At 35.4% G+C, this 17,100-nt stretch overlaps 1 long non-coding RNA gene across 3 annotated transcripts in view; it reads right to left on the bottom strand.

Annotated features, from left to right (window-relative positions):
- Window positions 1–16,784, bottom strand: part of LOC103661356 — a 253,666-nt gene extending 236,882 nt beyond the window's left edge. For 2 of the 3 annotated variants that reach the window (XR_005833676.1, XR_568041.2), the window contains exon 1: window positions 16,616–16,783. This is a non-coding gene — a long non-coding RNA (uncharacterized LOC103661356). Of the gene's footprint in view, window positions 1–16,615 lie in introns of all 3 variants that reach the window. The other variant, XR_005833675.1, reaches the window with a different exon arrangement.
- Between the last annotated feature and the right edge of the window lie 316 nt (window positions 16,785–17,100).

The following is a 17,100-nucleotide window of genomic DNA, read 5'->3' as shown; positions in this document are numbered from 1 at the left end:
ACTTAAAGCATATGACAGAATACTAATATATTACTTTCTAATACAGTATAAAAATGCTAAGTAGGCCAAAATACTATTTTCTGTTTCATTATCTCACCTTCAAAAGACTACATAAGCTATCAAATTTGTTCATCCTTTCAACAAATCTTATTGGCCACTTATTATAAAGTAGGTGTTGAAGATAAAGCAATGAACTAGATGGAGGGGGGGGAAAGCCATGCTTTTATAGAGTTTATATTTTAGCTAATTGTTATTTGATACTTCGCACCAGGCACTAAGCACTTTAGTTTATTAATGAACGTCATCGTTGTAACAACTTTATGAAATTGTTACTATTATTATCCCAGTTTTGCAGACATGAACATGAAGTGAGAGAGGTTAAAGCTCAGTGTGAAAGTTTTTAAGAGCTGCACTCACAGTCTGGACCAGGCTTTCTGTTCAATGAACTTGCTGTCCAGCAAGGGAGCTGTGTTAGTGGATCACGTCACTCAGCCTGATGGGATGCTAGGAACAATGCTACAGTGCCCTGGCTGTCATGAGCACTGAGCCCTGGCCCCTTTCCTCAGGGCCCCTTCCTTGTTCCCTGAGTAATGCTGCAAAGGCACTGATACAGACCTACTTTCCAGTCTCCTTTATGTTCATCCATCAAAAGCACCATTACCTCATGTCTCCTAGGTGTAATACAATTAAGTCAGTTACATTCCCTTCATATGAATTGCTGGTTGAAATTAAGAGACAGCTCACTTGTGCACATTTCCCGGAGTGGGGGATCTATTTTATGCTTTGTTTTTAATTTTGGATTGTTCTCAATTTTATACTTTAGGGGTGCAGAGGCTCCTAGTCTTTGACTACAGCTATTGCAAAACCTGGAGCCAGAAATAAGCTCTTCTGTTATTAAATCATTCCCATATCAGGAGATTAACAGCACATTGTTAATACATAGTATCAGCAAGGACACAGAAATGTTTTAAGACTTTTGCCGATTAATATTTTAAGTATAATATAATTACACAAATATTACATAGTTGTTTATATTTTATTATCTATAATATATTTAAATAGCATTTCACCAGGTACATGCATGTTGCATCCTACAATGAAATAACACCGTCTTGTTTTTCAGTCCTCCCCAAAAGCCGGCCTCCTACATACTAGCAGTGACATTGTACCAGAGTTGCAAGCTGAAATCGAAATTTTCAGTAGCATTCAAGATTGGCTGCAAACAAAAACTGACTGAAGATTTCTCCTTTGAAAAATTCCTTAAATATGTGCTTATATTTCTTTTCTCTTCTGGTTGCTCCCTGTGTCTCCTTTCTCTTCTTTTTTTCTTAACATATGTTAGTCCCATTCAATTTCCTTCTCAGTACTCTACTACCACTTCCTCTCAATTCTAACTTAATCTCCTATCTTCTTTCCCATTAACCTTTAATATACACACTTGCTATCTCCTCTTTACTTCCTATCTGGCCCATTCATCTCTCATTTCTTTCCTAATATAATAGACGTGAGAAAGGAAACTCAATACTCTGTAACACAAATACAGAAATTAAGGTCTCAAAGATTAGAAAACAGGATAACTCAGCTGCACCACTTGAATACAAACGTATTTACATATATTTTTCCTGAATGTTTTTTCCTTCTGTTTTTCTAAACCAATATTTTCAGGGGGGGAAAAAAGGCACACCAATTTTTAATCCCTCTCTGCTCCATCAACTGCAATTTCTCAAAACAGCATTTGAAATAACCTGTTCAAAGGATTACGAGTACCTGGTATTTATCTTTGTATCTCTGCTACCCAGCAGAGTGACTGCCACAGAATAGGTCCTCCATGAGTGTTTGATGAACAGAACTGAAATAAGTAAGCTTCATACTTGATAGGAAATTAAATAGGAAAATTAAAAGAGAAACCCTCTCACCAACAGCCACGGTGAAGACTGTGGAGGTGGAGGATGTGGGCAGTCTGTACTCACAACTTTATCCCACTATTGAACCTCTCGCTATTCTCCCTCATTGTCTTTTCCCTTCTCTCCTCGGCCATTTATTCAAAGGTTCAAGTAGCTGTTTAAGGGTTAGAATTAGGGTTATACCTACAGGTTCAAAGACTCAAACAGCTGATGCCATAAGTTGCCTATTTTTGATCCCTAAATAAATGGTGAGCCAAATCTAGGCTAAAACTTTAGCCAAACACTAGGCTAAAAGAAAAACCTAAATGTAAACCTTCCTTTAATGATCTTGCTCTTCCTTCCTATCTCCCTATAATACTCAAATTTTAAGATAGATTGTCTGAATTAAATCTTCATATACTCTCAATACAACTCGTACTCGTGGATTGTCACAAGTGCAAGTAACACTACATATCATGGAGAACAAGTTTTCAAAATTAACTCTTCCAAAGGCTTCTTTCAGGGGGTGCAAGTTTTCCAGTCCACTCCCCAAACTTTAACCAGAGGGAATTTGGTTTACTTTGTACATTTCACTCCAGTGTACATCTTTGTTTGGAGACAGGAGTCTGTTGCTATCTATATTCTGGCATCAGCAGATCTAACCCAATTCTATCATTCAAAAATACATAAAATCAGGACTAGAAAAGTTAATAACCGACCTGTTCAAAAATAAGCTGGTAGGAAAACCAAGATGTGAACCACTAAAATTGCCATGTAGGGTTTTCACCTGTCAGGACTATTTTTTCCCCCGGTCTACTCTATTTGAGAATGTAGAAAGGGTTGATAGAAAAATTACACTGTGCTACATAGCGAACAACTGCTCTACTGTTAATTTTTGCTGTATTCAGAGTAAATCTCATTCTAAAACTTAATTAACCAATTCTGGAATTGATATACAGTAGAAAACAAGAAGAACATGTAAGACAGTATGTTTTACTTAGTTAACGAATGAGCTAGTTTCATACTAGAGAATGGGAACCTGTACGTGGAACAATGGAGGTCCATTATAGAAGCAGACAATACTTCAAAAGGTACCAAACTGAGATTGATATGAGTGAATGTCAGAAAGTCTGGTAAGAGTCAGGAATAAGCACCAGTTGAGGCAGGCAGCTTAACTCAGAGTTGACTCAAGTCTGAAATAGACTGGAGCATTCAAGTGGGAAATACTTAAAGCAAAGAGTCTTCTATACTTGTCCGCCAATAAAAAGTGCTCTGAACCAAAGATCTGTAGTGTGGATAGGTCCTTGAGCATTAGAGGATTTGTGGGCTTTCTAGCAGTCTTACACATTCAAAATCTAATTGTCCTTAACCCTAAGTCATTTCACCTGCTTAAGGAGCCTTTTTTATTAGCCACTATAACACCAATCATCTTCATTCTTTTTGGATCCCCTATCTGATAAAAAAAAAAGTTTTATCCCCCAAGTTTAGAATTCCTTTACTTGACAACATAGTCCCCATAGTTATTAAAGCTTCATGTTAAGTGTGAGAATTTAATCAATCAGTTATAGGAAACATTCTCTATTTATGTGTATACATGTGTTGTTCCTATTTTAGTTTCTATGTTTTGTTCTTGCTCTTCTATTCCTCTCCTCAGAGAAATCTCCATTTTCTGCAAGACCAAGGCCTTCACACATGAATTATAAAGAAAGAAAGTTCAAAATCCAGTGTAAGAGGCACTCATCTTGCTCATAGTAAGGTTCACACTAATATTCCACAAAATACGTGGAGGATAAAGCAGCGTGGGCTGGTGCACACAGTTTAGTTACACAGGAAAGGGTTATTGTCAATCTCTCAATGAGGAATTTATTCAGTATGGTATATCATGTAGGAATATTGTAGCAAACTCCAAACAATTCTCAAAACAGAATGAAAATTCAATTATTCTCATAATAAATGTTTGTCACATTTATAAAGTTTAAAAATAAAAACACATACTTCAGATACTGTTAAAGACAGCTATCTAGCTAAGCCTCATTTTGATGCTCAGAAGGAAAATCAAGAAAAAGATATGAAATAGCATGTTTGTAAAGGAATTGTTGAATACTCTAGATAGGAGAGCATAAGATGAATGGTGAGGAAGTAGAAAAAAAATCCATCGGTTGTTTTAAATCCTAATGGACTAGATAATCAGAATCTCTCTCAATTTCCAACTTAACCAATACTGTGTTAACATCACACATCCCAGGAAAATATTTTCACTTTATCAAATTATTTCCTTTGTACACTCCTTTCCAAATGAAAGCTAGAGCCTACATTTACGCTTTTTGTCCCAAACCTTCTCAACTCATTCTTGTAACACTAATATAACCCTACAAAAGAGATTAATAAAATATGTTTTCTAAGGAAAAGCTCCAAATAAAGCTAAGGAATAATGACCATCAATTTCAAACCCACACTTATTAAAAGGTGAAACTCCAGTAACTTCCCTTTCTAACTTCTCTCAGCTTACCGAAGTGGAGGAAGGAATTCCAGAAATATTAAGGAAGATATAACTGATTAGATGTCGAGTCCAAAGAGGGAATTGCTTAGGATGATTTTCAAGTGTCTGTCTTAAATAATTGGATGAATGTAATTTCTGTCATGAATAAGGACCAATGATATTCTGATTAGATTTCCATTCTGGAAAAGTCAAAGCTATAGGGACACAGAACAGATCAGTGGTTGCTATGGATTAGGGATGGGGAAGAGGTTTAATACAAAGGGCAGCATGAGTGAATTTTTAGGAATGATTAAACTATTCTATATATTGACTGTGATAGTGTTTACATATTTCCTTGGAATGGTCAAAACTCAAAGAACTGTACATCAAGGCAGCAAATTTTACTATAGATAAAATAAGAAGTAAATAAAAATAATTGGTGCTTACTAATGAATTATTTTAGATGAGGATATCTTAAGAACTAGAAATATGTCAGAATGATTACAGAGGAAAATACGTCAAAATTAATGGAACACTAAATTAGATACTAGAGTACAGCAAGAAAAATAAGGTTGTAGCAGACTAAGAATGAGAACAGAGTAACTATTAAATTAAAAGCGAGTACCAGGGTGCCTGGGTGGCTCAGTCAGTTAAGTGTCTGACTCTTGATTTTGGCTCAGGTCGTGATCTCAAGGTCCTTGGGATCAACCCTGCACAAGCTCCCCACTCAGTGGGGAGTTTGCTTCTTTCCCTCTCCCTCTGCCCCTCCCTCCCACTCCTGATATCTCTCTCTCTCAAATAAATAAGTAAATCTTAAAAAAAAGAAAAAAGTTAGTGACAAAAAGTAAAGATGACACCCCCAGCACTTCCCCACGTGTCTTGTGTTTGAAAATTACTTCTGGATTTCTAAACATGACACTTTCAAAAAGTCATTTTCCAAACAGTGGTTGCTTCAGTTGTTTTTGCTCTACTTAGCTGATTAGCAGAATTCTTACTGTTCAGCGTAGAAACAGATGAACAAGCAACATAACCTAAGACAGACAATTGAGGCAAATCTGATGGGTTACCATCACAACCTTGCTATTACTGACTTTGGAATGCCAGGGCGAATGGCATTATGCCACTTTATATCCCTATTGGCCCAGGACAAATCCCCTGACAGCGGTGGCCTGTGTCTCTTCTGACTGATTCTCCTAACCATATCCATCTTTTAAGTTTTAACCTTCTAGATCTCAGGGTCAATCATCAGCAAATAGCTTTTAAAGTTTATAACAAACGACTTTCATGAAAAATCTCGTTTCCTACTTGTCTCCATGGAAATTTGGCTCCCCCACGGCACTGCTTCTACAACTGTTCAAGTAACGGGTTCTTTTCCACACCCCTTCTGCCTCTGGGCCTAGAAATGAAGTAGATGTCTTTTTTGCTCCTCATTGCTGCTTCCAGACCAGTATCCTTACCTTCGCAGTCATCTAAGGCCCCCCAATGAACTTCACCTCTTTTTTTGGAAAGTTAGCCCCCGACTCACTGATTCCAATTCCACACCTGTACATCTTCTTGGCAATTTCAAGTCCTACATAGAAGTCAGTACCTTGATCTCTCAAATCCTTGACCTCAGTTAGCCAATGATCTTGTTCTCCACCCTATAGAAGCTATGCAGTACCAAGGTCACACCCTTGACCTTGACATTTTCCATAACAACAAACTCTCCATCTCAATTTAACACACCTCCTTTCTACTATCATTTTTATCTTTCCAGCTCACTCCTTCTGACACCCATCTCTAACAAACTTCGGACTTCATCCAAACTTTCAATCCATTTATCCTAGCCATTTGTCACTGCTCCTTATTAACCTCATGTCCTTTCTTCACTATCCACCTTAAATTTATGTAAATTATTATAATAAACCTTTCTCTTAATTCTACCCACTTGCTTGACAAAAAAAAAACCTTGGTTAAAACCAAAACTTCCCACCAACTCTACGCCAGTACCCCTGAAGATGAAACTGGTTGGAAAAAATACACAATTATGCTGACTGCTTTATTGTGATGACAAAACTTAAGTGGACCCTTAAATATAAGAAATATAGTTATCTAATCTATTTTTTCACCTACTATCTTAGATAATCATTCTCCCTACACCCTCAAAACCTATTCCAATTTCTTTGCACCCAGCTCATGACTTTGCTTCCTACTTCAGTGAGAATACAGAAGGAATAAAACAGAACTTCCAAAAACCACCCCTAAGTATTCTCCATACTGTTACTGTGGATGAACTCTAAATGCTCATAAGTCCTACATAGGACTTATGTAGGCAACCTTAAGGCAACCCTCCCACTTACATACCAGTGATTGACTCTAGCAATTTTCTTTTTCCTTTGCATTCTCCATTTTTCCCTTCCCATTGGATCATTCATCAGCATACAAGCAGTTTCCATTTCAACTTTATTTATTATTTTTATTTTTTAAGATTTTATTTATTTGTCAGAGATTGAGAGCGCACAAGCAGGGAGAACAGTGGACAGAGGGAGAGGGAGAAGGAGGCTCCCCACTGAGCAGGGAGCCCAATGCCTGACTCCATCCCAGGACCCTGGGATCGTGACCTGAGCTGAATGCAGATTCTTAACCGACTGAGACACCCAGGTATCCCATTTCAACAATATTTAAAAACGAAAAAAATAAAACCACCTAGACCCAGTTCCTTCATCTAGCTCACCTATATCTTACCTCCAGTTTTATGACAAAATTCTCTGAAAGAATCTATGCTTCCCGGTCTTCTATTTCTTCCTTCCCATTTTCTCTTGATCCACTAAATTAGGCCCCATTATTGTCACTGCACAGAAACCATTACCAACGTCAGCAATGACCTTCACTTTGCTAAATCCAATAGTCATTCCTCAGACTTCATCCTATTTCATTAATCAGCAGGATTTAACATGGTTAGTCATTCTCTCCTCAAAATTTTCTTTTGTTTTAACGTAGATTTTCTCCTACTTTTTTGGCCACTCCTTCTCAACGTCCTTTTTTTTCCCCCCCTTCATATGTGACTTTTAAATGTTAGTATGTTTCTGGCCTCAGTCTTTGAACTTAGTCTCTATTCAATCATTATAGTGATGGTGTCATCCAGTTTATGGCTTAGAATAGCATGTATTTATGTTGACAACTTCCAAATTTATGTTTTCTACCTGGACTCCCCCATGAATTATTGGCCCATATTTTCAAGAGTCTTGGCATCTACACTTAGATATTTAATTGGCAACCCAAACTTAACACACCCAAACAGCTCTATGACACTCCCCTGAAACTGTTCCTCCTGTAGTTTTCCCCATCTTGGTTAATGGCAACTGCTAGTTTGATAACAAACCCTATGATCTCTAATTCCAAAAATATATTCAGAATCATCGCTTCTCCATTCCACCACTATTACCACCTTGGTGAAAGCCAAAAGCATCTCTCACCTGGATTGTTTCCATTGGGCTTCTCCAGGTCTTCCTGTTTCAATGCTATCATTCTTCAGTCTATTCTCAACATAACCCCTGAGTTGATCCTATTAAAATCTCATTCATAACATGTCACTCCCCTGATCAAAATCCTCCAATGTCCCTCATCTCAGAATAAAAGCCAAATCCTCACAGAGATTTTCAAGGCCTTAAATGATATGGGTCCCTATTACCTCCCTGTGTCAACTCCTGGTCTCTCTCTTCTCTCCCTCCACTTCCACTGCTTTAGTAGCACTGGCTTCCTTGTTTCTCATACAGCTCAGAAATACCCACACATTTACACATGCTACTTCTTCTGCCTGGAGCTTTTCCCTCAGTTATCCACAAGGCTAGTTCCCCCACTTCCTGTAGGCCTTTATTCAAAAGTCACTTTCTCAGTGACACCTACTTTGGTCACTCATTCTAAAATTTAAGCCAACAATACCATCTCATCACTATTCTCTATTTTTTTTTCTCCTTAGCATATGTATTTGATGTAGTTATATTATTTATTATCTATCTCTAATAGTAGAATTTAAGATTCATGAGAATAGATTTTTTTTTTATCACTTTCATTTATTGCTATATTACCAGGACTCAAGATAGACAGTTTCTGGCACATAGTAGACACACAACAAATAATTTCCTGAATTAATGAATAAATGTGTAAATGAACTTTAATCCAATCTATAAAATAAAATAGATAAGATGGACGTTTCATTCTAATAGTTATCTTAAACAAGTTTTCCAAAAACATAATTATTATTTACCTATTTGAAGCAGTTACTATATAGTAGATAAGAAACTGATAATTTAGACAGTTAGAAACTAGGGATAGGGAAGCATATGTGAGCTGCCATGAAGAGAAATCTCAAATGCCAACTGCTTAACGCATTAGAGATTTATTTTTTATTTATTACATACCCAGCGTGGGTTGGTAGAGGTTCTCCTATATCCAGTGGCTCAAGAATTCAGGTCCCTTTTATTCTGAAGTGCAGACATCTTAACATGAGACCTTCATGGTTTCTTGACCCAGGAAAGAGGTAACAGAGTTCCCTAGCGAGTTCTTAAATTTCCCAACCCACAAGTGACAGATACCACTGTCATTTACACTTTGTTAGCTAGAAATAGTCATAGAGTCCTTGCCTTGCAGCAAGATTCAGGAAAGCTCACTAGTTACAATATGCTCATGAATAAAATGATATGTAAACTTCAAATGTATATGTTCAGGAAAGAATCCATATATAAAAAATAATTGAAAACTATACCAGGAAGCATGAGGAAGTTAACATTGAATTGAAAAGAGCATAATTACTGAAGCAAATCAGTGAGGAGTAGGATTTTCAAATGGAACTTTAGGAAAACTTAGCCAAAAGAAAAGAAAGTCAAAAAATTATTGCAAGCAGAATTACTTTAATATTCTACTTTATTTTGCTTGCCTGATAGCCAAGTTACATTTTCATGTTTCTGACAAGTGGTTAGAGACACTGAGCATGACCAAAAGTGCAATAATTTTATTTGCATGTTCCCCTTGGATTAACATATTAACTGTTAATAGATTAAGAGCATTGGTATTAAATATATGTCTGTGGCTTTATAACTCTTATAATACATTATTCTGGACCATTATGGTACATCTAGCATGAAGATAGATCCAAATTTTTCTAATTTTTAGGAACTCTTAAGAGATTCTTAAAAATATGCATAAAATCTGCAATTGTTGGTAATAATACTTTAAAAATACTTAGAGATTTGTATGAGGAAAACAATTTAACTATTATAATAAAAATGCAAATAGTATTATGTAAAATTTGGCTATTACATAATAATTTCATTCCCTATAAAAAGTTTATTGCCAAATTGTCATATAAAACCACTAAAGTTATTCAAATTGGATCCAATTGGTAAATCCAAAGCTAGGTATTCCAATATATTATTTAAGGCTAAATTTTCAATATACTATGCTATAGTGAATGAGACTCTATCACAGACCAAATACAGAGAGCTCATTGTCAGTCTAACTTCTAACATAATTCTATAACAAATCAAAATAATAGATTTATAGAAAGTGTTCCATGTAGTTAAAAATGCAAAGAAAAACATAACCATTTCATCTTTATTTTTAATTTTGTTTCTCATAAGTGTGAAGATTTTTAAGTATTAAGAAAAATTGTCTTCTTGATTATGTAGTATTAATTAAAGTTTCTAATATAAATATTGAAGTAGGGGCACTGATTTTCTACTCTAAACCTTTTCACAAAAATGAGGTAACTTTTGCTTGACTTCCCAGGAGTAAAAATTATTGTAGAAACATTTCCAGTTCTTCCTTGCTCATCAATTTGTTTTATCAACAATTAGACTTAAAGCTGAATTAAAGTGGATAGCTAAGTATTTGTCAGGCTTCCATTTATAAACATTGATGTTAGATTGAATTTAAAACTTAATCATTCACAAATACCTTAGGCTAGCACTTTGTATACATATCATCAATGTAAAACATTATTATTAATATGTGAATAAAGTAAGTTTTTTCTTGTTGTAATGGGGATGGAGGGAAAATGTGTTTTGGCACTTTACTTTTTCTCATTGTCTCAGTACCATAAAATATGTATCTTTTACTTTTTTAAGTTTTTATTTAAATTCCAGTTAGTTAACTAACATACAGTGTTATATTAGTTTCAGGTGTACAATACAGTGATTCAACATTTACATACATCACCCAGTGCGCATCACAAGTGCCCTCCTTAATCCCCATCACCTAATTTACCCATCCCTCCACCCACTTCCCTTCCGGTAACCATCAGTTTGTTCTCTATAGTTGAGTCTGTTTCTTGGTTTCTCACTCTCATTTCTTCCATGTGCTCATTTGTTTTGTTTAAGTTCCACATATGAGTGAAATCATATGGTATTTGTTTTTCTTTGACTGACTGGTTTTGCTTAGCAAAATACTCTCTAGCTCCATCCATGTTATTGAAAATGGCAAGTTTTCATTCCTTTTTATGGCTGAGTAATATTCCATTGTGTGTATATACCACATATCTTCTTTATCCATTCATCAATCAATGGACTCTTGGGCTGTTTCCATAGTTTGGCTACTGTAGACAACGCTGCTATAAACATGGGGGTGCATGTATCCCTCTGAATTAGTATTTTTGTATTCTTTGAGTAAATGCCTAGTAGTGCAATTGCTGGATCATAGGGTAGTTCTATTTTTAACTTTCTCCTCAGACACTTCCATACTGTTTTCCAGAGTGGCTGCACAAGTTTACATTGCCACCAACTGTGCAAGAGGGTTCCCCTTTCTCCACATCCTTGCCAACACCTATTGTTTCTTGTTTTGTTGATTTTAGCCACTGTGACAGGTGTGAGGTGATAATCTCATTGTAGTTTTGATTTGCATTTTCCTAATAATCAATGATGCTGAGTATCTTTTCATGTGTCTGTTGGCCATCTGTATGTCTTCTTTGGAAAAATGTCTATTCATGTCTATTTTTAATTGGATTATTTGTTTTTGGGGTGTTGAGTCTTATAAGTTCTTTATATATTTTGGATACTAACCCTTTAGCAGATATGTCATTTACAAATATCTTCTCCAATTCCATAGGTTGCTTTTTAGTTTTGTTGATTGTTTCCTTTGCCATGCAAAAGCTTTTCATTTTGATGAAGTACCAATAGTTTATTTTTGCTTTGTTTCCCTTGCCTCAGGAAACATATCTAGTAAGAAGTTGCTATGGAAAATATGTATCTCTTAAATTGATTCTTTTCTTGCAGAGAACTTTACTATTTATCAGAAAATTTATTTTCTGCCTAAGAAAAGGTAGAGCATACCACATAAAACATAGGCTGGACAGTTTTTTAACCTATTAGATCAGTAGGTCACAATAACTTTTTTTGAATATAATGTTTAAACAGCCGGATTTCAGAGAAAATGTGAATGCTCTTAGTGTTCTTCCGATTCATCCGTATGTTATTTTTCCAACTGATGGGCATGCATGTGCATTCTTTGGGGAAAAAAGTATATTCAGTATAATAGATACTCTTTCAATAAACTGTATAGTTAAAATGAAAAATAAATAATATTCTTTGCTTTGGTGACTCAAGAGTAAACTGGCCTCTGTTTCTCCCAATGACATCATTTGATTGTTCCCAAAATTAGATTTAAAACCTCAGAGTAGTAGAATTATGGATTCATACAATTTATCCTCTACTGCTCTCTCTCCCCCCCCCCAAGTGAAATTAGTCACAAAATTCTCTTGTTTTTTTCTTTAATAATATCTCTTAGATCTACTCCTTTTTTATTTTTCTAGTTTAAGTGCCAATCTCTTCTTACTTGGAAAACCCTATACTGCAAAAATAACCTCTGATACTCTAGCTGTGATAATTCCCTAAGCATCAGGTGCATCCTGTTACTGCTATGTTCAAAAGCCTTAAATGACTCCTCATTGCCTTCATTCCTGAAAGTCATAAGGCCTCTCAGTTTTCCAGATTGGCCTGTTTTTGAATCTCTCGTGACCCTCTGGAGAGGGACTCACAGTGAGTCCTCAAAGAAAGAAAGATTTTTGATGGTATAGGGCTTAGTCTATGCTCCAACCTCCAGATTTAAGAAATAAGGAGGAAAAGAAAACTTCTACTTTCTGTATTATATAATTTAACTTGCCTGGTTTCAAAGTAGATGGAATTCAGGGAAAATATTTTGTCTAAAAGTAAAAATGTGTATGTTTGACTTTTAGGCCTAATGTGTAGTTCCTCTAGGCATAATATTTGGTGTAGTTTTAGGGAAAGAAAGAAATTTCTAAATTCTCTTCCAAATCCTATGTTCCATAATATAGTATTTCTGTTAATGTTACATTCCTATATTTTAATTAGACCTCAAACTTCTTTATTTTAAATACCTAGGTAATAGAAAAAACAATATAGAAGCATCCTAAATTGACCATTCTCATGAATTTTGCATTATTTCTAATACATATATGCAACAATGAAGACATAATATAATATAAAACAGAATAAATCCTAGCCTTCATGGAAAACTACCCTCAAAGCTGAGAGTGACCGACCTCAGGCAGAATGGTGCAGTACTCCAGGAAGAAACAGAGCCTTAACTTGGTCCTTAAAGGGTACGTAGGTTATAGAATGTTGGAGAAAAACAGAGTTGGACTGTGGCAGTTGGAAAGGATAGCAAGAGTAAAGGTACAATGTTGTAATGATCTTTAGAACAGATTAATCAGAGAGGACTAGTCATGATGCAATGTAGTAAGCAATAAACTTGACTGGAAAGGCGAAGCTAAGATTGGTAAGAATGATGGGAATGAAAAGAATTTTATAAGGATACAAATGACAGAACTGGAATGGGAAAGTTCACTTAGAGAGGACTTTCAAAGAAAATCAAGAGGACTTAGAAGCACATTGGTGGTAGCAAGAATCTTATTAAAATCTTATTAAAGGTGAAATGAAATCCTTAAAAACAGCAGAGCTACCCATCTGAAAGATTTGTTTAATAGAGGTGGATGAACTGTGTGATGTTTCAACATCTTTTCCAAATCTATAGTTCTTTCAACACAGACATGCAATTAATTCATGTTTTGTGCAACCCATTCTTGCCAATGTTCATTTTAGACTGTGAACCTAAAATAGAATAAGAATTATACTATTTAATATGTTGTGCATGAAAAATGAGTACACCAAATATTTTCATTTGAATATATGCCAATTCTGAAACATGGTGAAATTTTGGAATAATTCAGGGAGTTCTCACATATTCAAAGATTATATACATGTTCCTAAATTTCAATAATGCTTACCAGATCAAGTTTCCCCATAATCACTACTTTGCTACTAGAGTCAAAATACAAGTTGAGGATGGGATGGGGGCACCTGGGTGGCTCAGTTGGTTAAGCATCTGCCTTTGGCTCAGGTCATGATCTCAGGGTCCTGGGATCAAGTCCCTAGTCCCTAGTGGGGCTCCTGCTCAGTAGGGAGTCTGCTTCTCCCTCTCCCTCCACCCCTTCCCTCCCCACTTGTGCTCACACTCTTTCTCTCTCAAATAAATAAATAAAATCTTTAAAAAAATACAAGTTGGGAAGTAGTAAAGTGGTGAGACTCTAGAAATACAATATAATCATAAGTCAGGCCTGGGGTCTGTGTGAACAATTGGGCGTGAGGATAACTAAGTAGCACATGGGTTAAATAACTTTATCTGTGTAGTTAACAGAAAGGCAATTAAAATATTATAAGTAGGTTGACCTACTCTTACACATCATCATAATCTCATAGCAACGAATTAATAAAAGGTTTAGGAAAATAGGGTAAATGAATAACAATCAGAATTACAGGAGTACTACTAGAATATTTGGAAGTTAGTTTTAGAGTTTTTTTGCCTATGCTTCCAATTTCATTTCAGTTATCCAACAGAGATAAAAATCAAAGAACATTCTCTACTTCTCAGAGTCACAACAGATCTTGTATTTGATCTTCAGATAAGTACACATTTATTTACACTTTGTGTATCTTATGGAGGTATCTAATGCAGACACTGTAAATAACTTGGTAATATGTGTCTCATTAGGATATAAACATGACTTTATATGTAATTACTATATTGATCATTTTAATTGGATGTTTTTAATGTAGGCAGTATTAATTTGTGCACACAAATTACAGTAGATGGTAAGTATAACTACACAATTAAATCATTCTTATAACAACATATTTCACATAAAAAAGGACAAATGCTTATGTAACAAATCCTGTATTAAAATACCCCTCCTTCATTTAACCAGTAAACGTCCTATTGTAAATCCTTAGCAATAAACAAAACTCTTTGAGATCAGGACCTTTATATTTATCTTTATTAGTTTCATTCATCAGGCATGTGTACAGTGGCAATCAAATGCCAGCACTACCCAAAAAAAAAAAAAAAAAGACATTGTTTTATGTGCTTGTCCAATATCTAACTTTCCCTCTTCTAGTAACGGTAGCCCAAATGTCTTTAGGAATCACCTTTCTCCTATTCTTGGTAATCTATTTTTGATAACATTGTTTCCTCAAACTGTCTCCTTAAATTTTAGTTATTAATCTATGTTATTACTTTCTTTATTCACATAATTTTACTTCTATAAATTTCTAATACCACCATTATGAAAAACTGTTATTGTTCATCTACCTGCATTTGAAAAAAAAAGGTGAACAACTATGCCAGAGTTTTTAATCATCAAAAAGATTCAAAAGATTCTAATAATCTAAATTAATAATGAAAGAACACACTGACCTGGTAATATAGAGAACAGAACAGACTAGGTATATTCATTAGACATAGACAACAAAAAAGGTGACCAAATGTTGCCCATTTAGTTGAGTGAAAACAAATTTAATTCATTAATTCTCATTAAACACAAGAGAGTTTAAATGTTTTCAGTCTGGAATGAAAGAAAATGGAAGATTTGGTAAAGTGGAGAAAAATTGTCAACTACCATTCAAACTACAAATAGTTGTCTTCATGTCTTTCACGGTCCTCAAGAAACATTTTGAAAAGTCCAAATTACTCAAAATCATTCTATCCATCTTGGAAATGATCAAGTAGAAGTCAATTTGCCCAGACCATGTAACAATCTAAAGAAGTTTGGGAGCTGCCTTTGAGCACAGTAAAAAGGAATCAGAGAGAAAGTGAAATAGAATAGCTATAATACAAGACACACGTAATGGAAGGAGAGCTGTTTCAGAAAAATTTTAAAAGTTATTACTATTTCCTTGCATTTTGTGTGTGTGTGTGTGTGTGATCTCTGATCTCTGTTCTACCCAACATATCTTTCTGGAGGGCCTAATAAATGAAGCAATCTGTCAAATGCTGGAAGAAGCAAAGACAAAAGATACAGATACCTTAGGAGAGTCTAAAATTGACAAAAAAGGAGGGGGCTTCCATCCTACATATTCATTTATTCATTAATGAAATATCGAGTTGATCAATATTCAGAAATGAAGGAAGATCCACGGTCAGTTCTCTACCAGAAGAAATTTCTATTAGTAGGAGATATCCACAGGTAAAAATACATATAAACGAAAATTTTAGACATAAGGAAGGATGATAGTGGGTGACAGTGGACAGAGCCAAAAATTCTCTCTGGTGAGAGAAATATGATCAATTAAGGTGCCAATTTAGTGAGATAGTTATGAAGGAACGAGGATGCTTATTAAGCAGCAACAATTTGTAGCTCCATGAGAATGTAAAAATTATCAGCTGTCTTAAAACTGAAGACAGTAAAAATAGAGATGGGTCTATTTTGGGGGAAAGAGAAAAATAATTCCTTTGTAAATTTCAAACCTATAATTGTCACAAAATTTTTATTTTACTATTAGGGAAGATTTTTTTGAAATAGACTTCTAGGATAGATAAATGTGTTTATTTACACATCCTTCAAAACCCCAATAATAAGGATAGAAAAAGAAATAAATGTAAATGGATTACAGAAAAGAAATAGAGAGAAGCTCCAGACACACAATAGAAGGTTTAATTAAGGATAATTTTTGGAAAGGACTATTTATACCTGTGAGAGAAGTGTTAAGGAGACAATTAGGATGCTGGGCACCCAGGGACCAGTAACAGTGGAATGTCATTACTAGCCCTAGACCTGAAGGGCAAGGGGAACACATGGTGCTTCAGAAGCTTGGAAAGAACTAAAGATATGAAAGCACACTCTCTGGAGAACAGCTGTGGCCACTGTGGAATCCATTCACTGCAGGAATCACCATCAGACATGGAGGAGTGTGAAATACCTACCCACCTTTCTCACTGCCTGCCCGTTTCTCATGCCAACACTTCCCATTGGCCAAACCCCAACCAGAAGCCAGGATGCAAGATTGTTTTAGAAGTCATCTGATCACACTCCTGTAAACCACTTATGTAATGCAGTTGATAGAGGTCAGCATCCTGTATGTAGAGAAAGGAAGAGAATGGTGAAAATTTCATCTGGAAATGGAGCGCATGACAGAGATTAACCAATACACAAAAAATAAGACTTCAGCTTCAGCTTTCTTGGATTTGCACTCTTCTTTACAAATTATTGCACATAAATTAGTGGGGGTGCTATCGGTTAAAACACAGGGAAATCAGCATTTTGGGAGTGTGGGAAAGGCAATTTGAAATCTGCCAGTTTTCTCTTTTGGATATTCACTATCTGTGCAAATCCCTTTCTCAAGAGAAGCAACTTCTAAATTCAGTCCTATGGATGCACTCACAACAAATCCCAGGATGCCCATGCAATATAAA

Source organism: Ursus maritimus, unplaced genomic scaffold (assembly GCF_017311325.1).
Source record: "Ursus maritimus isolate PB19 unplaced genomic scaffold, ASM1731132v1 scaffold_9, whole genome shotgun sequence".
Classification (NCBI taxonomy): domain Eukaryota; kingdom Metazoa; phylum Chordata; class Mammalia; order Carnivora; family Ursidae; genus Ursus; species Ursus maritimus.
Note: the sequence above shows the minus strand (reverse complement) of the source record. Positions and strands in the feature narration are given on the sequence as shown.